The sequence below is a fragment of the Sapajus apella genome, unplaced genomic scaffold (genome assembly GCF_009761245.1).
Source record: "Sapajus apella isolate SASKATOON/1434 unplaced genomic scaffold, GSC_monkey_1.0 scaffold50, whole genome shotgun sequence".
Taxonomy (NCBI): domain Eukaryota; kingdom Metazoa; phylum Chordata; class Mammalia; order Primates; family Cebidae; genus Sapajus; species Sapajus apella.
Genome location: NW_022436990.1, coordinates 10,172,434 through 10,198,593, shown reverse-complemented (window position 1 = coordinate 10,198,593; position 26,160 = coordinate 10,172,434). Strand labels below are relative to the sequence as shown.

The following is a 26,160-nucleotide window of genomic DNA, read 5'->3' as shown; positions in this document are numbered from 1 at the left end:
TTAGTGTTTAGTGTGTGATTAATCCAGTTTTCTGTGTATTGCCACATTAACTGGAAGAATGGAAGCAAATGTTTGTAATATAATAATAACATAATATAATGTTTGTAACCTGTCAAAATTATAATTGGTATTAAGCATGTGTGGAGTAAGAAGTTTTTACTTCCTACAAACCCGGGGAACAGGTACATTCAGCTTTTCTAAGTGATAAAACAGCTCAGACAAGAGAATGACTGAAGAACCTTTTTACATGTGAGAAACCCTCTGCCATGCTCTGTCTCTTATGGGTTCCTAAAGGTCTCCTGTCATGACTGGTTACAGAGAATCGGACAGGGCTAATCCTCAGGGTTTAGCTTTATGAGTCCTTATTCTATAAATCCTCAGGCTTTTAACAGAACTGAATTTCTTTATATGACACTAAGAGTAATGATAGATAGACTACAATGTACTCTCCAGGAGAATGAAAGGGAGCGTGCTGCATATCAAAAGGAAAACCCATTGCTTTGTAGACAGAACTGCGTTTCTTTCTAATAGCTTGGTTTGGGATGAGACAAGGGATCAGGATCTTCAGTTTCCAGAAAAAAGAACATACCAATTGTGGAACATTTTCCTTTGCTTTAAGCAGTAAGTCTGAGAAATGTGGGATTAGACAGAGGAGAAAATTCTATTCAACAAAGAAAAAGTCCAAAGCCAGCAAGAGGGAAGAAACATGAAGCTGTGAACCTAGGACAGTAATGCAGAATTATCAAGGAACGAACACACTCTAACAACAAAATGCAGGAGAGCATGTCAGGGATTCAATGAGGCCAACTGGCAAAGGGCCCCTTCGAGCCGTGTGTGTGCAGCTTCAATGCCATTGGCTGGAAAGCACTACTTTTTAATGATGACCCTTCAGAGAGAAAATAAAATAATTACTTAATCATATGTTCCTTGTATCCCATAACCTAATTCATTATTCTTAAGACTCAAAATGGGAAGATATTATTCATTTCAGCTAAAGAAGGCCACAGCACTGGCCTGGTCCCAAAATCAGCTGAGGCCGAGCAAGTTTAGACCTGTTACAAGATTTGTCATCAAGAAGGTGAATGAGTGGATTAGATTTAATAATCTTGTTGATGATTAATGCCCCAAATTTGCTTTAGTTATTTAAATTGGGCCAAGCACTTTTATGCATATTGTTATAATTGAAATATACACTAATTATATAAGTAAGAAAATTATGATTACCTTCTTATATGTGTGGGTATTTATTTTTATGAATGAAGAACTTGAGTTGTGGGAAGGTAATGTGACTTGTTTGAATCCCCATAGCAACAAGCAACAGAGACAAAGGAGAAACCATTGTCTTTCACTGACTTTTCAAATAAACTTTGAAACTTTGTTTTACACTAAATCAGGGGTTAACAAACATTTTCTGTAAAAGCCAGATAATAAAAAAAAAGTGGGCTTGATTTGACCTAGAGGCCATAGTTTCCTGACCCTTCTCTAGATTACAAAAATTACTATAAGCATGGGAATGGATACAGTCTGTGTCTTCTTTAAAGAAAGGAGACCATGCTACAATTGCAGTAGGAGACAAAAAGTTATTTTAATAATTGTAACAACCACAAATAATATGTATGATACACACTTTCTAAATGTTTTATCTGCATTTATTTACTTATTCCTCATCACCATCCTGAGACATATTATAGTATAATCCCCTATTTTTTATTTTTATTTTTTAAATTTTTAAAATTTGTGGGTACATAGTAGGCATATATATTTATGGAGCACATGAGATGTTTTGTTACAGATATGCAATGAGTACTAATCACATCATGGAAAATGGAGTATCCATCCCCTCAAGTTTGTATTCTTTATGTTATAAAGAATCCAATTATACCTTTTTACTTATTGAGTTATCGTTTACTATAGTTCCCCGGTTGTGCTATCAAATACTAAGACTCGAATAAGTATTGAATAGTATTCATTCTATTTTTTTTGTAACCATTCACCATCCTGCTTGCTCCTACTAGCCTTCCCAGCCTCTGGTAACCATACCCCCTACTCTTTATGTCCATGAGTTCAATTGTCTTAATTTTTAGAGCCAGCAAATGAGAACATGCAATGTTTGTCTTTCTGTGCCTGGCTTATTTCACATAACAAAATGATCTCTGGTTCCATTCATATTGTTGTAAATGACAGGATCTCATTATTCTTTATGGCTGAATAGTATTGCATTATATATATATATATATATATATATATATATATATATATACACACTACATTTTCTTTTCTTTCTTTCTTTTTTTTTTTTTTTTGGAGGGACTGGTTTTTTATTTCAAAAAGACACTTGTCAATATTCAGTATCAAAACAGTTTCACTATTGATTTCTCTTTCTCCCAATCAGCCTTAAGGGACCACATAAAAGGAGAGTACATTTTATGCCAATAAGCTGTAGGATGTACACCTAACAGACCTCCTAGAAACCTTACCAGAAAATGAGGAATGAGTAAGGAAACTTTAAAAGATCAGCAAACTGCCAGCCCACAGACTGCAGAGGCTGTCACAGCCAGATGGGGTGGCCGGGGTGCCACAAACCCAAAGAAGCAAAGTTTCAAAATAATAAAAAATTTAAAAAGTTTCGTACATAAGCTATTCAGGATTTCTCCAGCACTGACTGCCACAAAGCACAATGAGATGGTTAAAGACAGCAGCTTCAAACCCAGAAAAATGTGAAGAGATGAGTTTCATATGGCTAAATCAGTGGCAAAAACATAATCTTTCTTTCAAAGAGGCAGGAAAGCAATTAAGTGGTCACCTCAACATAAGGGGCACATGATCCATTCTGTAAGCAGTTGGGAGGGGTTAAAGATGGGACAAAAATTTGGTCTCAGAGGACTTACCATCTTAATTCTGTCACTTCTAATGAAAAAAAAAAATAGAAATGTTGTCCAAAGATATCTTAAAGCTGAAAACTTGAACACCACATTTTTTGGGGTTTTGTTGTTGTTTGGCTAACTCTTCCTGGAATCACCTTTCTGGTTTAGCTGGTGCTTTTGTACAGAGCAATGAGGTTTCCCATAGTAGAGTCTTTCCCTGAGCTCTGTTTGGCTCTCAGTTAGACAGGCCTGTACCTTTTCCTCTCCTCTATGGAGAGGGTAATATGCATTAAGCTGAAAAGTCACCTTCCAAAAGTGAGAAAGGCATTAGATTGCTGCTTCAAGGCTGTAGAATTATTTGGAATGTTTTACAAATGGTTGCTACAAAACAACAAAAAAGGACATTACAAAATGTGTGCATCACAACATGCTTTTAAAAGACATTATGCATTGTGCTCACATTCCCTTAAATGTTGTTTCCAAGGGTGCCCAACCTCTAACCCAGCTGGAATCTCCAGGAAGAGGCAGAGACAGTTTGGTGAAAAAGATCCAGGGAGAGGGGTGGCAAAAGGAGAATGCGGCCTTCCAGTTAAAGATCAACCCTCAGTTGAAGGTCAGCCTCACGCAGGCTGGCCTCAGGTGAAGTCAGGGTCAGAGGGAGAAGCAGCAGCAGGGTGGGACTGGAGCATTCTACATCTCATTCAGATCAATCAGAGTCTGGTCCAGCATCCTTTGTGTACAGAGGTGCTCCTCTTTGGTGCATTTCAGTTTTATCTTCCAGGTCATCATCTTTTCCAGCTTGGCTACCAATCTCTCAACAAACTCAGCACGGGTTTCTGCCTCCTTGAGTTTATCAGTAAGAATCTTGATCTCTTCCTCATATTTGTCTTCTTTTTGAGAGTACTTTTCTTCAGGAGCACTGAGCCACTTCAGGTTATGGTCCATCAGTCTGATCTGCTCATCTCTTGGCATCGGGGCTCTGCCAGCTCAGCTTGTTCCTCTGTATGTTCCAAGTCTCCTTCAGTCATCACCAACTTCCAAGCCACCTCTTCATACTTCTGATCTGCTGCCTCTTCTGCAATGTGCTTAGCTTCTTTGAGTTGGATTTCCTGGAGTTCCATCTTTTCTTCATCTTTTAAGTCCTGGTTTTCGATAACCTTCATACCTTTCTCACTCTTCTCAGCAGCTTTTTCCGCTTCTTCCAGCTTTTGCAGGGCAGTGGCCAGGCGCTCCTAAGCACAATCCAGCCCCTCTTCAACCAGCTGGATTCTACGGTTCAAGGAGGCCACCTCAGTCTCAGCCTGTTCCCGGACCTGCCTTTCTCCCTCAACTTCTGACTGGAGGCGCTCAGCTCACTCCTCTGCATCATCTGTCTGCTGCTGCAGCACCTGGATCTTGCGCTTCACTGCCTCAATGGTGGTGATCCCAGCCGTGGTGCCCACCCAGCTACTGCTCGCGCTCGGGCTCCTGCCTCCTCTGCTCAGCTTTGCAGCCTCCTCTCACCTATACCGCATCTTCTATATCCATTCATCTGTTGGTGGATAATTGGGTTGTTCCAAATCTTGACTATTGTGAATAGTGCTGCAACAAATATGGGAGAGCAGAAATTTCTTCAATATACTCATTTCCTTTGAGTAGATACCTAGCAGTGGGATTGTTGGATCATATGGTAGCGCTATTTTTAGTTTTTTAAGGAAACTCCAAACTGTTCCCCATAGGTTGTCCTAATTTACATTCCCACCAACAGTGAACAAGAGTTTCCTTTTCTCCACATCCTCACCAACATTTGTCATTGCCTGTCTTTTGGATAAAAGCCATTTTAACTGGGATGAAATGGTATCTCGTTGTAGTTTTAATTTTCATTTCTCTGATGATCAGTGGTGTTAAGTCCCTTTTCATATGCTTATTTGCCATGTGTATGTCTTTTTTTAAGAAATGACTCTTCAAACCTTTTGCCTATTTTTTGATCATATTACTAGATTTTTTTTTCCTATAAAGTTATATGAGTTCCTTATATATTCTGGTTGTTAATCCCTTATCGGATGGTTTGCAAATATTTTCTCCCTTTCTGTGGGTTGTGTCTTCACCTTGCTGATTGTTTCCTTTGTTGTGCAGTAGCTTTTTATTTTGATGTGATCTCATTTGTCCATTTTTGCTGAAGTTGCTTGTGCTTGTGAGGTATAACTCAAGAAATATTTGCCCAGATCAATGCCCTAGAGATTTCCCTAGTATTTTCTTATATTAGTTTCATAGTTTGAGGTCTTACGTAGATTTAAGTCTTTTAGCCATTTTGATTTGTTTTTTGTATATGGTGAGAGGAAGGGATCTAGTTTCATTCTTCTGCATATGGAGATCCAGTTTTCCCAGCACCATTTATTGAAAAGATTGTCTTTTCCCAGTGTATGTTCTTGTCAACTTTGTGAAAACGGGCTCACTCTAGGTGTGTGAATTCGTTTTGGGGTTCTCTATTCTGTTCCATTGGTCTATGTGTCTATTTTTAGACCAGTACCATGCTGTTTTGATTAATTACTAATCCTGTAGTATAATTTGAAGTTAGGTATACAGTTTTATTCTTTTTGTTCAGGATAGCTTTACCTTTTCTGGGTCTTTTGTGGTTCCATATAAATTTTAGAATTTTTTTTTCCATTTCTGTGAAGAATGTCATTGGTATTTTGATAGAGATTGTATTGAATCTGTAGATTGGGTAGTATGGACATTTTAACAATATTGATTCTTCCAATCCATGAAAATGGAGTATCTTTTTTTTTTTTTTTTGGTGTTCTCTTTAATTTCTTTCATCAATGCTTTATTATTTTAATTATAGAGATTTTTCAGCTCTTTGGTTAATTCCTGGTAATTAATTTTCTTTGAGGCTATTATAAATGGTATTACTTTTATTACTCTCTTTTTCAGATTGTTCACTGCTCCATATAGAAATGCTACTGATTTTGATATGTTGATTTTGTGTCCTGCAACTTTACTGAATTTATCAATTCTAATAGGTTTTTTAGGAGTCTAGGTTTTCAAATATAAGATAATATTATCTGCAAATAAGGATAATTTGACTTCTACTTTTCTAATTTGGATGCCTTTGATTTTGTTCTCTTTTCTGATCATTTTAGCTAGGACTTGCAGAACTATGTTGGCCTGCAATGAAAGTGGACATTCTTGTCATGTTCTAAATCTTAAGGAAAGGCTTTCAGTTTTCTCCCATTCAATGTGATACTTCCTGTGGCTCAGTAATATATAGCTTTTATTTTGTTGAGCTATGTTCTTTCTATCCCCAGTTTTTGTAGGGTTTTTACCATGAAGGGATGTTGAATTTTATTCAGTGCTTTTTGAGCATCAATTTAAATGATCGTATATTTTTTATCTTTCATTCTGTTGATATGATGGAACACACTGATTGATTTGCATATGTTGAGCCATCTTTGCATCTCTCAGAAAAATCCCCCCTTAGTCATAATGAATGATCTTTCTAATGTATTGCTGAGTTTGGTTTGCTAGTATTTTGTTGAGGTTTTTGCATCAATATTTATCAGAGATATTAGCCTGTAGGAATTTTTTTTTAATGTGTCTCTGTCTGGTTTCAGTATCAGGATAATACTGGTCTTATAGAATGAGTTTGGAAGTATTCCTTTCTCCTCTATTTTTTTGAATAGTTTGAGTAGGATTGGTATCAGTTTTTCTTTAAATGCTTGGTAGCAGTCAGTGATGAAGCCATCGGATCCCTGGCTTTTCCTTACTGGGGGACTTTTTATTATGGCTTCAATCTCATTACTTGTTATTGGTCTGTTCAGGTTTTAGATTTCTTCCTGGTTCAGTCTTGGTAGGTAGGTTGTATGTGTCTAGGAATTTGTTCATTTCTTCTAAGTTCTCCAATTTATTGGCATGTAGTTGCTCATAGTAGCCACTAACGATCCTTTGAATTTCTGAAGTATAACTTGTAATGTTTCCTTTTTCATTTCTGATTGCATTTATTTGTATCTTCTCTCTTTTTCTGTTAGTCTGCCTAAAGGTTTTTCAATTTTAGACTTTTTATTTCATTGACCTTTTGTATTTTTTTTCCTACATTTCAATTTCTTTCATTTCTGCTCTGATTTTTATTATTTCTTCTACTAATTTTTGGTTTGGTTTGCTTATGATTTTCTAGTTCTTTAAGATGCTTTGTTAGATTGTTTATTTGAAGTTTTTCTTCTTTTTTGATGTAGGCACTTAGAGCTATAAACTTCCCTCTTAGTATTGCTTTTACTGTATCCCATAGGTTTTGGTATGTTGTATTTCCATTATCATTTGTTTCAAGAAACTTTTCAATTTTCTTCTTAATTTCTTTATTGACTTACTGGTAATTCAGGAGCATCTTGTTTAATTTCCATGTGTTTGTATTGTTTCCAAAATTCTTGTTATTGATTTCTAGTTTTATTCCATTATGGTCAGAGAAGATGCTTGATATTATTTCCATTTTTTAAAATGTTTTAAGACTCATTTTGTGATATAACATATGGTCTATCCTTGAGAATGATCCATGTGCTGAGGAAAAGAATGTGTATTTTGCAGCTCTTGAATGAAATGTTCTGAGAATATCTGTTAGATCCCTTTGGTCTATAGTTCAGGCTAAATCCACTGTTTTTTTTCTTGATTTTATGTCTACAAGATTTTATGTTCAATGCTGAAAGTGGAGGTGTTGAAGTCTCCAACTATTACTGTATTGGGGCCTATGTCTCTCTTTAGCTTTAGTAATACTTGCTTTGTTGATCTGGGTACTCTATATTGAGTACATACATCTTTTAAATTATATCCTCCTGTTGGATTCGACCCTTTATCATTATATAGAGACCTTCTTGGTCTCTTCTTATAGTTTTAGTCTTGAAATCTATTTTGTCTGATATACATATAGCTACTCCTTGTCTTTTTAAGTTTCCGTTGGCATGGAATATCTTTTTCCATCATACTTTCAGTCTATGTGTGTCTTTATAGTTGAAGTGTATTTCTTGTAGGCAACAGATCAATGAGTCTTGTTTTTTCATTCATTCAGCCACTCAGTGTCTTTTGATTGGAGAGTTTAGTCTATTAAGTTCAGCATTATTATCAATAAGTTAGGACTCACCCCTACCATTTTGTTATTTGTTTCTTCATTGTTTTGTGGTCTTCTCTTTCTCCTTTCTTTACTTCCTGTTCTCTTTTAGTAAAGATGTTTTTCTCTGGTGATATGATTCACTTCCTTGTGTTTCATTGTTTGTGTATCCATTGTATGTTTTTTGGTTTGAGGTTACCATGAGGCTTGGAAATACTATCTTATGATCCGTTCTTTTAAGCTGATAAGAACAACACTGTTTGAATAAACAAGCAAAAAGAAAACTAATAAAAACTCTACACCTTACCTTTATCCCCCCACTTATTAGCTTTTTTTGTTTCTATTTATATTTTATTGTCCTGTCTGTGTCTTGAAAAGTTATTGTAGTTGTTATTTTTTATTGGTTTATCATTTAGTCTTTCTATTAGAATAAGAGTAGTTTCACAGTTGCATTGTTGAAATATTCTGTTTTTCTGTGTAATTACAGTTACTAGTTGAGTTTTATAACTTCAGGTGATTATTTATTGCTCACTAATGTCCTTTTCTTTCTAATTGAAGTATTCCCCTTAGAATGTCTTGTAGGACAGTTCTGGTGTTGATGAAATCCCTCAACTTTTGTTTGTTTTGGAAAGTCTCTATTTCTACCTTATGTTTGAAAGATATTTTTGCCAGATATACTATTCTAGGATAAAATGTTCATTCATCACTTTAAATATGTCATGTCACTCTCTCCTGGCCTATAAGGTTTCCACTGAAAAGTCTGCTGCCAGACATATTGGAGCTCCATTTTGTGTTATTTGCATCTTTTCTCTTACCACTTTTAAGATCCTTTCTTTATCCTTGACCTTTGGGAGATTATTAAATGCCTTGAAGTAGCCTTCTTTGGGTTAAATATGCTTGGTATTATATAACCTTCTTGGATATTGATATCCTTTTGGAGGTTTAACAATATCTCTGTTATTATTCATTCATTCCTTTGAATGAACTTTCTATCTCTTTACCTCCTTTTTAAGGCCAATAACTCTTAGATTTGCCCTTTTGAGGCTATTTTCTAGATCCTATAGGCATACTTTATAGTTTTTATTCTTTTTTCTTTTGTCTCCTCTGACTATGTTTTCAAATAGTCTGTCTTCAAGCTCACTAATTCTGTTTGATATATTCTGCTATTAAAAGACTGATGCATTCTTCAGTATGCCAGTGGCATTTTTTTTCAGTTCCAGAATTTCTGCTTGATTCTTTTTAATCATTTTAATATTTTCATTAAAGTTATCTGGTAGAATTCTGAATTCCTTCTCTGCATTATCTTGAATTCTTTGAGTTTCTGCAACACAACTATTTTGAATTCTTTATCTGAAATGTCACATATCTCTGTTTCTCCTGGACTGGGCTCTTGTGCCTTATTTAGTTCATTTGATGAGGTCATGTTTTCCTGGATGGTGTTGATTCTAGTAGATGTTTTTCAGTGTCTGGGCATTGAAGAGTTAGGTATTTATTGTAATTTTTACTGTCTGGGCTTGTTTGTACCTGTTCTTCTAAGGAAGGCTTTCCAGATGTTTGAAAGTACTAGGGTGCTGTGATCTATGCTGTATCCTCTTTAGGGGGCACCCCAAACCCAGTAATGCTCAGTTATGCTGTAATTCTTGCAGACTTATAGAGGTACTGCCTTGATGGTTTTGGACAACATCTAGGAGAATTCTCTGGATTACCAGGCAGAGACGCTTGTTCTTTTCCCTTATTTTCTGCCAAACAAATATAATGTTTCTCTCTCTCCCACTCTCTCTCTCTCTTTCTCTCTCTCTCTCTCTTTGCTATGAGCCACCTAAAGCTGGGGGTTGAGTGACACAAGCAACCCTGTGGCCACCATCACTGTGACTGTGCTGGTTCAAACCTGAAGCCAGCACAGCACTGTGTCTAACCCAAGGCCTGCTGCAAACACTCCCTGGCTACTGCCTATATTTGCAGTTGGCCTTGGGGCTGTACAATCAACAGGTGGCAAAGCCAGCTTTACCTGTGTCTTTCCCTTCAGGGTGGCAATTTCTCCCAGGCCCCAGTTGGGCCCAAGAGGTGCCTTCCAGGAGTCAGGGACCTAAGCCGAAAGCCTTAGAAGTCTACCAGGTGTTCTGTTTTACTGTGGCTGCACTGGCACTGAAATCACAAGATGCAGTCCTTCCCACCATGCCATCCCCTTTCCAAAAGTAGAGGAGCCTCACCCCATGGCCACTGCTATAGACCATGAGGAGTACTGCCAGACTACCACTCATATTCCCTTAAGATTCAAGCATTCTTAAATCAGCTTGTGGTGCCTGCTGCCTGGCCTGGGACTCACCTTTCAGGAAAGTGGGCTCCTCTCTTGCCCAGAGCAAGTCCAGAAATGCCATCTAAGAGTCAAGTCCTAGAATCAGGGACCCCAAGGGCCCACTTGGTGCTCTACCCCTCTGTAGCCAAGCTGGTATCTAAGATGCAAGACTAAGTTCCCTTTACTTTTCCCTCTGCTTTCCTCAAGCAGAAGTTTTGCCCTGTAGCCACCACACCTGGGAATCTTTTAAGTCTCAACTGAAGCCAGCAAATATCAGAGGCTCATCCAACGCCCTCTACTTCTCTGGTATCACTGCTGGTTTTTCAGGGCTCAAGGGGTCTTCAGTTAGCAGGTGATTAATGCTTTCAGGACTGGGATCTTCCTTGCAAGGTACTGGCCTAGGGTATGTCTAGAGATGTCATCCAGGACTAGGGCCTGAAATGGGGCCTTAAAATTTTTACTGGTGGTGGCCAGGCACAATGGCTTATACCTATAATCCTAGCACTTTGGGAGGCCAAGGTGGGAGGATCATGAGGTCAGGAGATCCAGACCATCTTGGAAAACATGGAGAAACCCTATCTCTACTAAAATACAAAAAATTAGCCAGGTGTGGTGGTGCATGCCTCTAGTCCCAGCTACTTGGGAGGCTGAGGCAGGGGAATCACTTGAACCTGGGAGGCGAAGATTGCAGTGAGCCAAGATCCCAGAGATGGCAGTGAGCCGAGATCATGCCACTACATTCCAGCCTGGCAACAGAGCGAGACTCCGCCTCAACAACAACAGCAACAAAAATTGTGACTGGTGCCCTGTTCTGCTGTGGTTAAGCTGGTATCTAAGATGCAGGACAGTCAGAGTGGATCTTGTTAAATTGGTGTACTTGTCAAGGGGTGCAAGGGAAACAATTAGGGAGCCTTCTATTCTGCCATCTTGCTCTGCCCCATCCACTATTATGGATGAGAAAACCGAGGTGGGGAAAACTGAAGTATCTTACTCAAGGTCATAAAGTTAGTAAGTAAGTGATAGAGCCATTAGCCACACCTAGAAACTGTTTCAGAATCTGCCACTTTGTAGACTCAAAAGTCCCTAGGTCAAATATCTATTTCTTAAAAGAGAAAAACACATAGTTTACTCTATTGTTCCTTATTCTATTCTGAATACTTGACAGCCAGTTGGAAGAAGTCAGTGAGTCAATGTTTGAAATCTTGGAAATTAAAATTTATAGAATAGGGCCTAAAAAAGGATTTCAAGTTAACAATGAAATATGCAGCATTACCAAGTAATTACTCTGAAAAGAAATATCACTAATGTACTTTTACAGAATAAAGAAAAGAGCTAAATAGTTCATATGCTTTAAGAAATGTTTCCTTAAAACTAAGTGCATAATTTTTAGAAATAAAAATAAGACAAATTTCATCAAGGAATTTAGGGGGAATTTCTCATATCCACTATAACCAATCTTAAATGGTATCATAAGTAATTCCATTTTCTCTGACCCCAGAACCACATTTAAAGAAGATGAAGTTGAAAGACAGGATAGAATGTTTTAGCAGTTTTGATGTATAAGAAAAGTAGCCATGATTCCTCAGGTGCCTGGATCATCTCTGGTGCTCTATCCTGGAGCCATTACAAACTTTGTAATGATGTCGTTGGCAAAGTTGCAAAGAAAGAATTACAGTAACTCAGTCTAACCATAACAAAAGCATACAAAACATTTTCAAAATCAGCGTACATCAAACAGGACTTAATCCTTTCTACATGTCATAGATACATTTTTTTAAAAAAACTATTATATTAACCATGTATGTCCATCAAAAGAAAACTGCATATAACCATCAACAGCCTTTTATCAGATTTTTTTCCCCACCACATATTAAAAACACATCACCTAACACTTCTTTGGAAATAACTTTAAATAATTGAATATAGTTCAGAACTGCCTTATAAGAAAAATTGTCTGGGTTAAGGTTGAAATTCAAAGATAGATTTATTATAAATAAATATTATTCACACTACTGTCTGAAGGTAGAGGGAAGACCCACAGGAAATTTTTATAGGCAGTCCCAGTGCAGTTTTCTAAAGTAAAAGAAAGTGGAATAGCAGCCCAATTTTTTCTGATTACGTATTTTGCTAGAAGATGCTGAATGATTCCTATGAAGTTCTGCCCTTGATTTGAGAAGGCAGAGATACAGCTGTGTACACATTTTATATGTGATGTTTGTACTGCTGCTATCAGATAGACCAGGTTCATGGAAGTCAAGGGCTGTCATGCTAACCTAGAAAGAGGAAGGAGATATCTCACCCATCTTTACTTACTGTCTTGAAAATCAGACAGAACAGCATTCTCTGAAACCAGAGAATGAATGTTTCTACTCTTAATTGATCTCTTAAATTACTTAAATGTAACTGTCTTTGTTATTAAATACAAATAAGGAAAAAACTGGAAGCACACAATATTTTCTTCACTTGAGTAAACATAGGATGGGAACAGTGAATCTGATCCGTCATAGTTTAGATCCTTAAGTGTGGATTCAATTTTCTTGTGTTTGTCCTGGATCTACCACTTTCTGATGGATGATCTTCCTGAAAGCTCCAGGTGTTACAAATGGGGAAAATGATATTACTTACCTTCAGAAGTGGTTGCAAGTGTTAAATGAGATAATATATAAATGAAGACTGCTAAAATAGGGCCTGCCTACTAAGAGCTCAATGTATTTTAGCAGTCAGCATTATAATTGCTAAAACGTGACACTGTACTTTCAAAAAAGCATTTATATTTAATAAAACAGGGTTATAGTAAATAGATAAAGCAAATTCCTTGGGGTTTCCCTTACTTTGATGAGTTGTATGATTTCTAAGAACTGAATTATCTATTAATTGGATCATTGGCCTACTTACCATCTAGGTAAAACCATAAGAGAACTATTTTCCCTTCCAAGACTTGGAAAAAAGGAGGTAGTCAGTATACCTCCCAAGTTTGCCCTTTGATGTGAGAAGGAAGAGCTCTTTTGGGGTCCTAAAAACCAAGTCCCAGATTATGAAGGGCGGGTCTCTACATTTGGGCTACTTTTCTGCTTTTGAGCAAGGTGGCAAACCAGTTATTTCCAGTCCATTTTCTACCCCAACTTCTGTCTCGCTGACCTTCTTTTGTAAACCCTCCTTTTACCTTTGATTTCTCCAAAATTATTGCTTTATGTTTGCACGCATGAGCGCACACACACACAGATACACACACAATTAGACCTTCATTTAAGGAGAGAAACAAATTTTATATTTTAATATCCATATTGATTTGCTGGTCATTTTCTGTAACTTTTACTACAACATTATTCTTCCAATTAATAGTATTTATTGAGTATCATCACTAGTTTCTGTTAGTTGGCAACATTATGACCTTGGACTTTCAGCTGTGTAATCTCCTGTAAGTAATTTTTCTTTGCCTAGGGTATTTATAAATTTAGGTTTTTATGATTGAAAAGATTCCCTTCAACTCTAACCTTCTGTGATACTGTAAGAACTATCTTTTTCCATTGGTAAATGTATTCAATTATAGATGTTTAATTTCTTTAAACACTTTCAGCTTGGCACAAATTTTAGGTAGATCAGCCAATAGCCAATTCTGTATACCAGGATTTATATTTCCGTCATTGAAAATGATGCTTCAAAAGGAAAGAAGCATCTTTTGAACCAAAATTGCAATGTTACTGCCTTTAGGACCACAGTAGCAAGCTTTCTCTTTGCACCCATTTCCTTTCTAACTTTGCAATATTGAATACAGACACTGGCCTAAAATGGGAAAGGAAAAAGTCTTCCAAGTTATGAATTTCAGTCTGAAAAGTTGTACTGATAACATGAATGTATTTTTATTGGCTTATAAATTAACAGACGTGTTTGATTGAGTCATTTTTAATGTGAAAAGAAATACACAAATAAAATGCTAGTGCAGTGATGGCAATCAAATGTACAGACCTATAAGACACGGAAGACAGAAAACTCTTGGTTAAAATTAATGACCAAGTTGAAGAGATGGAGGATTTGACTCTGGAAGAGCTAATGAGAAACCCTACAATCATAGGCCTAGCCTCTTCCTTTCTCATATCTTAGATAACTTGAAGTCCTTCACAATATATATAGAGGCTTGGTATATCCTTGCCTATCATTTTGTTATCAATTTTTCATATTGTATTATTTTAGGAAAGTTTCTTACAAATTGCATTCTAACCAAATCTGACAGCCTGTATCTTCTAATAAGAATGTTAACCCCATTCATATTTATTTCCTTGATTAAGATTACTGATCTTTTTTCATCTTATCACATTCTTTTATTTATTCATTTAGTAAATATTTATTAAACACCTACTATGTGGCAGACACTTGGCTAGGTTTGAGCAATACCATGAAGCTTATATTATGGGCTAGTTTAAATATTTTGCTACGTGGAATGTTGTTTTCTTTATTTTCACTGTAGTGAATTGGAAGGATTTTTTAAAATTTCATATTTTCTTTATTTACAGTATCAAGAGTAAATCAGATGCCACTTTTAAAATTTAAAAATGAGCTTGGTTTTTTCTGTGTTCTCTACCCTATTTCTCCATTTTAATTGATATTGTATAATCTTAGGTTTAATTTTTAGGTATTATTATTTTACTAATATAATGCTATCCTTTTTCATACCTTCAAGAATTTCTTTTGACATTTGTGTTATATTAAAAGTAATTCAGGCCTAGCTTGATGGCTAATTCCTGTAATCATAGCACTTTCAGAGACCAAAACAGGAGGACCACTTGATGTCAGGAGTTTGAAACCAGCCTGGGAAACATAGCAATACCCAGATCCGTTTCTGCAAAAAAATAAATTGTTTTCAATTATCTGAGTGTGGTGGTGGGTACTTATAGTCCTAGATACTTAGGAGGCTGAGGTGGGAAGATTGCTTCAGCCCAGGAGTTCAGGGTACAGTGAGATATAATCGTGCACTCTAGCCTGGGCAAGAGAGCAGGACTGGATCACTAAATAATTTTTTTAAATAAATAAAAATAAAAGTAATTCAGAGTTAATTCTTTATACTGTTTTCATTGCTGAACTTCAGGTTTTTTCATATCACAACTTTCCATTAAAAATGTATTTTTAGTACTGGCTATTGGGTCATCTCCTAATAATTTTCACAGGAAAAGTCCATTTCTAGTATTTTCTCCAAACCCTTGTGTGTCAGAAAATGTATTTTACTTTCACCTCGCATAATGAACAATAGCTTGGCTGAATATAAAATTTTTTAAAGGCAATGTAATCTTTTGTCATCAAAAATGCTAATGATTCTTTTGGAATTCATAGTCATAAAAGAGAAGATATGCTTTCTTTTATGTGTAAGTTGTAGCTTTTGTTTTAATTTCATTTATTTATATAGGACTGGGTATTTATTTCTTTTCATTTTTTTTTTCTGGGAACATAGTGAGTCCTAATTGATTTTGAAAATCCCACTTTATATCAGGAAAGTTTTACCCACTATTTGATTATTGCAATTTCCCATATGTTTAGTTCCCCCTTTTGGAAGTCCTGTTCTGTGCATAATGAATCTCCTAGATCTTGCCTTCACTTTAAAAAGTCTATTTTTATTTTTATTTCTTCATCTAGAGACTTCTGGTAGAATTCTCAAGCTTGTTTTCTGTTTCTGCAGTGCCTGATTTTGCAGTTCATTGTTTTCACTGCAATTTTTAGTTCAATAAAAGTTATTTTTATTTTTATATAATCTTTACTGATCTTAAACTGTTCTGTCTTAAAAAATGCCCACTTACCTCAGTGCCATGAATGCAGTATCTTTGTGCATATTTTCAAGACATGAATTGTTTTCTCTTTTTTGGTATTAATTTATTTTAGTATTGTTCTGAGTCTTCAAATTGGACCCTCTTTGGAACTACAGTGTCTGTTGATGTGTGTGTTGATTTTTCTGTCCATTTTTATGTTTTTGTTTTCTAACACTGGGTGTTGGAATAGATTCTCTTTGAAATATTATATAGATGGCTCTCTGTACAGATATTTCAGTCTAAGACAAAAACCAAATGAAAATTTTATATTTTCTTCAATTTTATTAAAATTCAGGGCTGAGAAAGACCATATATATGGAATAGCAAATTGTTTATTGATACTGAAGCATGGGGTGAACTGTCTAATGTCAAGTGTGGCTGCAAGCAGAGCAAGTAGCCTACTCCTTGCTAATTCACCAGGGATGTCCTCAGTGTTTCAGAGCAGGAGGGTGGTCTTGCAGAGCATTATTTCAACCAGGCTGAAAGGAGAAAGTCCTATTCGGAGGTTGCTATTCTGTAACTTAGGTGATATGCCCTAAGGGCTTGATATCAGACAATTACAGTGAGAGGGAAGAGATTGGATTTCTACCCCCCACCTCCCAGCTTTATTAAGATATAATAGATGAATAAGAATTGAACATATTTACAGTGTACAGTGTAATGTTTTAATATATGTATATGTTACAACATGATTAAATCAAGCTGATTAGCATATCCATCACCTCATATACTTACCATTTTTCTTCCTTTCTAACTGAAACTTTGTTACCCTTTGACTAATATCTCTTCACCCCTCCCTGCCATACCCGGGTCTCTGGCAACTGCCATTCTAATATCTCTTCCTATCCGCCCATCCCCTACCCTGGTCTCTGGCAACTGCCATTGTAATCTCATCTCTGAGTTCAATTTGTTAAAATTTTACATATAAGTGAGATCATGCAGTATTTGTCTTCCTGTACCTGGCTTATTTCACTTAATATAATGTCTTCCAGGTTCATTCATGTTATCACAAATGACAGGATTTCTTTCTTTTTTAAGACTGAATAGCATTTCATTGTGTGTGTGTGTGTGTGTGTGTGTGTGTGTGTGTGTGTGTGTCTATGTGTTTATCCTACATTTTCTGTATCCATTCATCACTTTGGTTTTTTCCATATCTTGACTATTATGAATAATGCAATGAAAATTGGAGTGAAAACATCTTTTTGACATACTAATTTTACTTAGGATATATATCCAGAAGTGGTATTGCTGGATCATGTGGTAGTTCTGCTTTTAATTTTTTTAGGACACTTCATATTGTTTCCCATAATATTTATTTTATTTATTTATTTATTTATTTATTTATTTATTTTCCTTCCCCTCCCGTCCCCTCCCCATAATATTCATGTTAATATACATTACCAACAACAGTGTACAAGTGTTCCCTTTTCTCCACATCTTTGCTAACACTTGTTATCTTTTGTCTTTTTGATAATAGCCATTCTAACAGGTGTGAGGTGATACCTCCTTGTGGCTTTAATTTGTATTCCTCTGATGATTAGTGATTTTGAGCATTTTTCATAAACCTGTCTTTTTTTAAGAAATAGCTATTCAGGTACTTTGCCCATTTGGGCTATTTTCTTGCTGATTGTTTAAGTTCCTTATTTAGTTGGGATATTAACCTCTTATCAGATATATGGTTTGTAAATGTTTTCTTCCATTCTGTAGGTTCTTTTCATTCTGTTGATTGTTTCCATTCTGTGCAGAGCTTTTTGGTTTGATGTAATTCTATAAATCTATTTTTGTTTCTTGTGCTTTTGAGATCATATCCCAAAACTCGTTCAGACCAATGTCAAGAAACTTTTCCCCTATGTTTTCTAGGATGAAAGTTTCTAGTAATTTTGGTTTTATGTTTTATTTTCAAGTCTTTAATCCATTTTGAGTTGATTCTCGGTGTGAGATAAAGGTCCAGTTTCATTCTTCTGCATGTGTATATTCAATTTTCCCAAAAGTTTATTGAAGAGACTGTCCTTTTCCCATGGTGTGTTCTTGCTATCTTTGTTGAAAGTACATTGACCATGAATGGGTGGATTTATTTTGGAGCTCTCTGTTTCGTTCAGTTGGACTACGTGTGTCTGTTTTTAATGTGAGTACCATGCTGTTTAGAATACTATACCTTTGTGATATGTTTTGATATCTGGGAGTGTGATATCTCCAGCTTTTTTCTTTTTGCTTAATATTATTTTGGCCATATGGGGTATTTTGTGGTTTATTCTACATAAATTTTGAATTTATTAAAATTTATTCTACATGAATTTTAGAATTATTTTTCTATTTATATAAAAAATGTCATTGGAATTTTAATCTGTCCCTTATTGAAAGCAGGATATTAAAATCCCCTACTATAATTGTATTGCTATTTCTCCCTCTATTTCTGTTAATATTTGCTTTAAGTATTATGTTGGGTGCATATATATTTATAATTGTTATATCCTTTAGATGAATTTACCCCTTTGTCGTTATGAAATGATCGTCTTTGTCTCTTGTAAAAGTTTTTGTCTGATAAAGTATAGCCACCTTGCTCTCTTTTGGTTACCATTTGCATGGTGCATGCAACTACTGTTAACAACTTAACTTTGACCACATAACAAAAACTACATTTTGACTTCTCCTGCCCTCACATTTTATTGATGTCACAATTCATGTATTTTACATATATAATGTAAGATGTATTAATTATCAAACTACTTTAGCTATAATTATTTTTAATGCTTAGAGACTTTTACCTTTTATACTAGAGTTAAAGGTGATTTATGCACCAACACCTTATTGGAATATTCTGAATTTGACTATGTCTTTATCTTTACACTAAGTTTTATACTTTTGTGTGTTTTCATGTTTTTAGCATCCTTTTGTTTCAACTTGATCTCCCTTTAGCATTTCTTGTCAGGCAGGCTTAGTGGTGATGAACTGACATAACTTTTGTTTTGTCTAGGAAAGTCTTTATCTCTCCTTTATTTCTGAAGTACATCATTGCCAAATATGTTATTCTTGGTTGCCAATAATACTTTCTTTTCCTTTAGCACTTTGAATATATCTTCCCACTCTTTCCTGCCCTGCAAAATTTCTGCTGAAAAATCTGCTGATAGTCTTAGAGCTAACCTTGTATGGGATGAGTTGCTTTTCTCATGCTGCTTTCAATATTCTCTCTTTGTCTTTGACTTCTGATAATTTGATTATAATTTGTCCTGGTGAAGATCTCTTTATATTTAACTGATTTGGGTTATTTGAGTGTCTTGGGTCTGAATGTTAATGCCCCTCTTCAGATTTTGGAAAATTTCTCTCATTGTTTCTTTAAATAAGCTTTCTGTCCCCTTCTCTGGCTTTGCTTATTCTGAGACTCTCATATGCATACATTGGTTCATATGGGGGTGCTAAGTAAGTACTGTAGGCTTTCTTCACTAATTTTCATTATTTTTTTCTTTTTGTTCTACTTACTAGGTAATCTTGAATGATGTTTTCAAGCTCACTGTTTTTTTCCTTCTTCTTCTTCTTGAGTCTGCTGTTGAAGCTCTTTATGGAATTTTTGGTTCGGTCATTGTGTTATTTAGCTAAAGGTTTTCTGTTTGGTTCATTTTTATTGTTTCTCTTTGTTGAACTGTAGTTTTGTTTGTGTGTTGCTTACCAGATTTTGTTTAGTTGTCTGTCTGTGATTTCTTGTAGCCCACTGAGCTTCTTTAAGACTATTATTATTATTATTGTTATTGTTATTTTGAGGCAGGATTTCATGCTTTCCCCCAGACTGGAGTGTAGCAGCATGATCTTGGGTCACCGTAGCCTCAACCTCTTGGGCTCAAGGGTTCTTCCCACCTTAGCCTCCTGAGTAGCTGGGACTATAGGTGAATACCACCATACCCAACTACTTTTGAATTTTTTGTAGAGACAAGATTTCACCTTGTTGCCCAGCTGATCTCAAACTCCTGGACTCAAGTGATCCTTTCAAAGTGCTGGGATTACAGGCATAAGCCACAACACCCAGCCAAGACAATTGTTTAAAATTATTTGCCAAGAAGACATTTAGGGTCACTAATTCATACTTTATTTTGTTCCTTTGGTGCTGTCATATTTCTCTGATTATTTGTGATCCTTGTGGCTAGGGATTTGTGCCTGCACATTTCAAGAAGTAGCTACCTATTCCAGTTTTTACAGACTCACTTCATCAGGGAAAACTCTTTACCAGTCAACTGGTCTAAAGATTCTGAGTGCATCTGGTGGAGTCCATGGCCCGACTGGTCTGCTACCTAGGTCAGCAGGTGGGTGGGCTTGGCAGCTGGGTTCATAGGGACTGGTCTTGAGCCTGGGTCTATAGGATCATGCCTGAAGCTAGGTCTGCTGGGATGAGCCTGGAGCTAGAATCTACTAGGATAGGCCTGAAGCTTGTCTCTGGGGGCTGGGTGTAGTCTGGGTTCTCTAGTGTCAACCTGGTACTCTGTGGGCCTTAAGCCTGAGTCTGTGGGGCTGGCCTAACACAGGGAGGGGCCAATGCTTGGGTCTTTGGGGACAGGCCTGGAGCCTGAGGCCATGGAGGTGGACCTGGCTTCTGGAGCTATACTAGGGCCAGCCTAGAGCCTGGGCTCCCAGGGGTAATCCTGCAGCCTGAATATCTGGGTGTCAGCCCAGTGTAGTATATTAGGGCAGACTGGAACCTAAGGCAACAGTGACTGGCCTGGAGCCTGGGTCCAGGAGGGGTTGTTCTAGAACCTCTATAATGGGCTCCAGCTCATGGGTTCTAGCCTGGTGCCTGGGGCTATGGATGCTGACCTGAAGCCTTGCTCTGCAGGGGAGGGCCTAGAGGCTGCATTTGTGCGTGCTGGCCTGGAAGCTATCTCTGCAGGAGCTGGCCTAAAGCCGCAGGGGCCAGCCTGATGCTGGAGTGGGCCTCCAAGGCTGGTTCCTCAGGTGCTGCCCTGGTGCTAGGGTCTCCTGGGATGGATTTTGACCCTGAGTCCATTGGAGTGTGTTACTGCAGGGGCTGGCCTGGAGACTGGAGCCATGGATATGAGCCAGCTGCCTGGAATCATGGGTGCCAGCCTGCTGTCTGAAGTTGTACATGCTGACCTCACATACTGGGGTGTGCATGTGCCAGCCTGACAGTAGGGAAGGCTTGGAGGCTGGGTCCATGAGTGCCAAGCTGTAGTCTGGGGCTGCAGAGGCCAGACTGGTACCTGGGGTTGTGGGGGCTGGCCTGGTGCTAGAGTTCCAGAAGAGGTCAGGTACTCAATTCATTCTCCTTGCCTCAAGTGATGGGTGTCTTTCCACTCTGTGCTGCCCAGTCTTGGGGAAGGAGTAACAACTGTAATGTAAAAGTGTCCTTCCTCCCTTTTCAATACATCTTTTCTTGTTTCTGTGCTACCCCCAAGTGCTGTAATCTCTCATCTGGTTTCCTTAGCTTTTGTGAAGGTATGTTTGTGTATGAATAGTTGTTCAAACTAATGTGTCTTTCTAGTGGATGAGCACTGGAAAGTCCTAGTTTGCCATCTTGCTAACATCCTCCTAGGAAACTAGGTTAGAGGTGATAGCATTCTGAACTGGTTTGTTGGTAGGGTGGGGAAGAGAGAGGAGGCCTTCTTAGAAAGCCTCACCCCCATGAAGAGTCCATCTGTCCCTGGAATGGAAACTGTTGAATCAGCCCTGGCTCCCCTTTAAATAACAAAGAGAATGTTTAATGAAAGACATTCTAAGTCATAGGATGTATGTAAGAATGGAGGAAATAAGAACCCTTATAGCCCTTAGATATAAGAACCAGTGTAAGATTATTTGGGGAGTATTGGTAGAGATACTTTTAATTTATTCAATATCTTTCTCTTAAGCAAACATCTGTGCCAATCCTGGGCACTGCGGATACTGTGTTGAGCCATGTATAGTCCTCTTCCAAGGAACACACAGGCTAAAGGGAGATACAGACAGTGAAGTATGCAAGTAGAGTAGGATGTAGCATGTGGTTAGATGGGAGTTAACATAGTGTGCTGTGGAAGTACACAAGACATTCCTGGGGAGGCTAGGGTGTTTTCTCATGATGAGAAGTGAGGAAATTCCTGGAATAAGTGATTGTAAAAGGAGATCTCAACTGGAAAGGAGGGAACAGAACAATATGTGCATGTGTAGAGGCCTGGAGATAGTGAGTGAAGAAATTCCTGTGTTGTTTTGTGTGCTTTTTAAAATATTATTCAGATGTGTGTACTTATGAGTCTGTGTATCTTGTCAACAGACAAAAGAATAGAAACTATCTTGAAATTTTATTTGCTTTGCATGCCCTTTATAGTATCATAGACAATGCCTTGAAGTCACTAGGTATTCAATAAGTGCTTAGAAGATTGTAGAATGTCCTCACTGATTGATACCTGACCTCATCTAGCTGATTCAGTCTCCTTATTTTGGAGAGAAGAAAACCAAATCTCTAATAAATTAAATGACTCTCCCAAGGTTACACAATCAAAGCCAGATGGCAGCCTACATTAGAATGCCAATCCAGGCCATAGTCCAATAGTGTTGCACCATTGGCTTCTTGTGGGTTATCACTGATGGCTTTGTAACTTTCATATCCCAATTTCTACTCTGTAAAATATAGGTAATAAACCTATCTCATTTGATGCATAGAAATAAAAAATGATGATCACAGGGGATACTATGATTAATAGGAGATATAGAAATGCTTATTAACACTACTAAGTACTACTTTAAACAGAATTAAAAACACATATGACAACAAACCAAGGCTCCTCTGGCATTGGAACTCAGAGATTTACCATCTTGGCTTTCAACAGTTTCTCATTCCCAGGGGTTTTACTTTTGGGAGCTCAACTCAGCATAGAGTTTGCTATCATTTTTCACCTTTTGTTTATGTTGCACCTCCATAGAAGGAGTTTAAAGACCTTTACAGACATTAGCTCATTAATCCTCCCAAAACCTCTCTAAGAGAGGGTGGAGACATAAATCATTATTCCCATCTGGGAAAAACAATAGCCTAACTTATCTCTTTTAATTTTACTGATGCTCTAAATTGTTGATTAAATCCCAAGTTATACCCTCTACATTTAGAATATCACATTCTTTTTCCCAAGTAGATTTTTCTTTCTTTTTTGAATTTAACATTGTGAAGACAAGTGTAATAATAGATTGAAAGGTCTAATGTTGAACGTTTGTTTGAGAAACACAGACTAGACAGTAACCTAGGTTTCTCTTTTCCTTCATTTCCTCCTCCTTTTCTCAAAATGTTCTTCTTTGTTTTTCTTTAGTCATGTTCAGGAGAAATGACTTTTAGGAAATGCAGGGATGTTTCCAGACCCATTTACTCCTTATCTATCAGCCAAGACCACCAGCAAGAGAGCCAGTGAGTGTCCGTTTAGTCATGCTGTATTAAGCCATTCTTGTATTGCTATAAAGAAATACATGAGGCCGGGCGCGGTGGCTCACGCCTGTAATCCCAGCACTTTGGGAGGCCGAGGCGGGTGGATCACGAGGTCAAGAGATCGAGACCATCCTGGTCAACACGGTGAAACCCCGTCTTTACTAAAAATACAAAAAATCAGCTGGGCATGGTGGCGCGTGCCTGTAATCCCAGCGACTCAGGAGGCTGAGGCAGGACAATTGCCTGAACCCAGGAGGCGGAGGTTGCGGTGAGCTGAGAGCGCGCCATTGCAGTCCAGCCTGGGCAACAAGAGCGAAACTTCATCTCAAAAAAAAAAAAAAAAAAAAAAAAGAAATACATGAGACTGGGAAATTTATAAAAAGAAAAAAGAGACTTAATTGGCTCACCGTTCTGCAGGCTTCACAGGAAGCATGGTGCTGTCATCTGCTCAGCTTCTAGGGAGGCCTCAGGAAGCTACAATCATAGTGGAAGGCGAAGGGAGAGCAGTCACAACATGAAGCAAAAGCAGGAGCAAGCAAGGGGGATGGGGAGGTGCCACAGACTTTTAAATGACCATATCTTGCAATAACTCACTATCATGAAGACAGCACCAAATCATGAGGGACCTGCCCCCATGACCCAAACACCTCCCACCAGGCCCCACCTTCAGCATTGGGGTTTACACTTCAACATGAGATTTGGGCAGGGACAGATATCCAGACTGTATCACGTGCCATTCTAACTCTTAATAAAATGCTGGTACAACAGATTGCAAAACTTTATCAAAGCAACAATGGAAGTTAAATTTTCAATCTTGTTTGCTTTGCTTACACATGTGGTTCTCATTATAATGTTATTTGGAGTTAGACCTTGAAGGTATTACAACATGACCGAGACATGAACAGAATCTGAGACCAAGCAAGGTTGTTTCACGCAAATTATTGCAACAACACACTTATCCAGTTAAAGCAGCTATCCACAGTTAAAGCCAACAATAAAGCCATATTGAAATTAATATTCTGTCACCCCTAGAAGCTAATCAAAGAAGATGAGAGCCAACTTATATCTTATTTGAGAGATATTCAAAGTTGCATTTTATAATTTTTTTAAAGGTCACCTTAGATCACCCTAGGACGTTTTTCCTGTCTCAGAATAAGGTTATATAATATTTGATGCCTGAAGATGTTAGAGGCTAAAGGATCAATGCATTTTAGAGAAAGAGTATTCAAGGCACAACTGGCTATTACCAAACTAGGATAAAACTCTCAGTTGTGGTTTGTTTTTCAATCTAAATTGCTTCTCATGTTCAACTGAAACACCTTTATGATTAGTGGCTTGTGTTCTGGTCTTGCTGCCAAATATTGGATGGGATAAATGAGAGTACTACCCTCCCAGGTATTCAGTCTTCTTTGGGAGAGCAGGCAGGGGAGAGGTGTGGTGTCTTTTCCCAGGAGAGAATAAAATGTATTCCTCTAAAGGAAAATTAGCTTTATTCAAGAAAATGGTCTTGAAAAATTCTCCTGGATCCTCACTTTGTTTTAGGTATGAGAGTGTTTGATGAATGAAGCTCTCATATTTCCTTTTCACAGGGCTCCAGAATATTACTTTGAGCTAAATAATCATTATAACAATTTACCAGTTGATTAATATTTAGTCATCATCTTTCTACTACCTAATATAATATTTGAAGAGTAGTTTGCTGTTATATATTGGTTAAATTTGTAAATGATCCTGAGAGTATAGTATTACTGCACATATGGGAATACTGAAAACTGGTGAAAAGGAGTCAATTTGCCTTGAGCTTCCACCACAAATGCAAAGGAAAAAGCTAAGAAGCAAATTCCCACTGGTCCAAACTCACAGGAAAATGTGCTATTTACTTTAGATGCTGTGAAAATGAAAACAGAAATATGAATTTTATAAAGCCGTCTATACCTTTGCCTCTGCCAAGTCAGAGAGGAGTAAATGAATAAACAGTATGTCTTTTCTAATGTTGACTTTTTCTCTCTAGTATCATTTTCCTTCTCTTTAGAGATGTTATTCCCCATAGCTTAACTCTCTTCCTGCATTCTTGTTGTGTCCCTGGAGTTCTGGAATCCATTTATTTCCCTTCTGTAGCATTCTGGAATAATAGGAACACTTTCCTAAAATATCTTTTCCTAGTTTTTGTACTGCAAGTAACACTCTGAACTTTGTGATCAGTTCTAGGAACGGCTTCTTAGAAAATAAAGAATATGTTAACCAGAGATAAGTCTGAAAAAAGCAGGGCTTGATAGAGGAAAGGGGTGGACAATAGCCAACTATGGATGAGAGAGCAAGAAAAATAACCATGCAGCATGGTTGAGCAAGTCATGAAGCTAATTAGCAGATAATCTGTCCTCTCCCATGAGTCAGGTTGCCTGTGTGTTCTATATTATCCCTAGGAATTTCTCTTGAGTCATCATCCTGGCTTCTGTGTTCTCTTGCTTTCTATCTTAATGCTATTTCATTCTCCTCTTGTGGCCTTCATTATGATTCTTTTTTTATAGATTTCACTGACTGGGTGTATGGCACTGTACCCTGTCATACAGAATTATTTCCTTCCTTTTTTCAAGACTGTCCTGGATATCCTTTGACCTGGCCAGTGAATACCCAAGATCTATTAAAAACAAAGATGATTTCAGGTATCTAGAATCAACAAATAATCTAGAGAAGAAAATCACCTTCATCCACTTCCCAGAATTACTTTGAAATAATTCCCATGG

General features: G+C 37.3%; 1 protein-coding gene and 1 pseudogene across 3 annotated transcripts in view; one reads left to right on the top strand and one right to left on the bottom strand.

Moving 5' to 3' along the window:
* The window catches only part of AKAP6 (A-kinase anchoring protein 6), a 685,039-nt gene that overhangs the window by 588,312 nt on the left and 70,567 nt on the right, over nt 1-26,160 (top strand). The gene's annotated exons all lie outside the window — the stretch shown is intronic.
* On the bottom strand, nt 3,555-4,354 carry LOC116526363 (annotated as a pseudogene).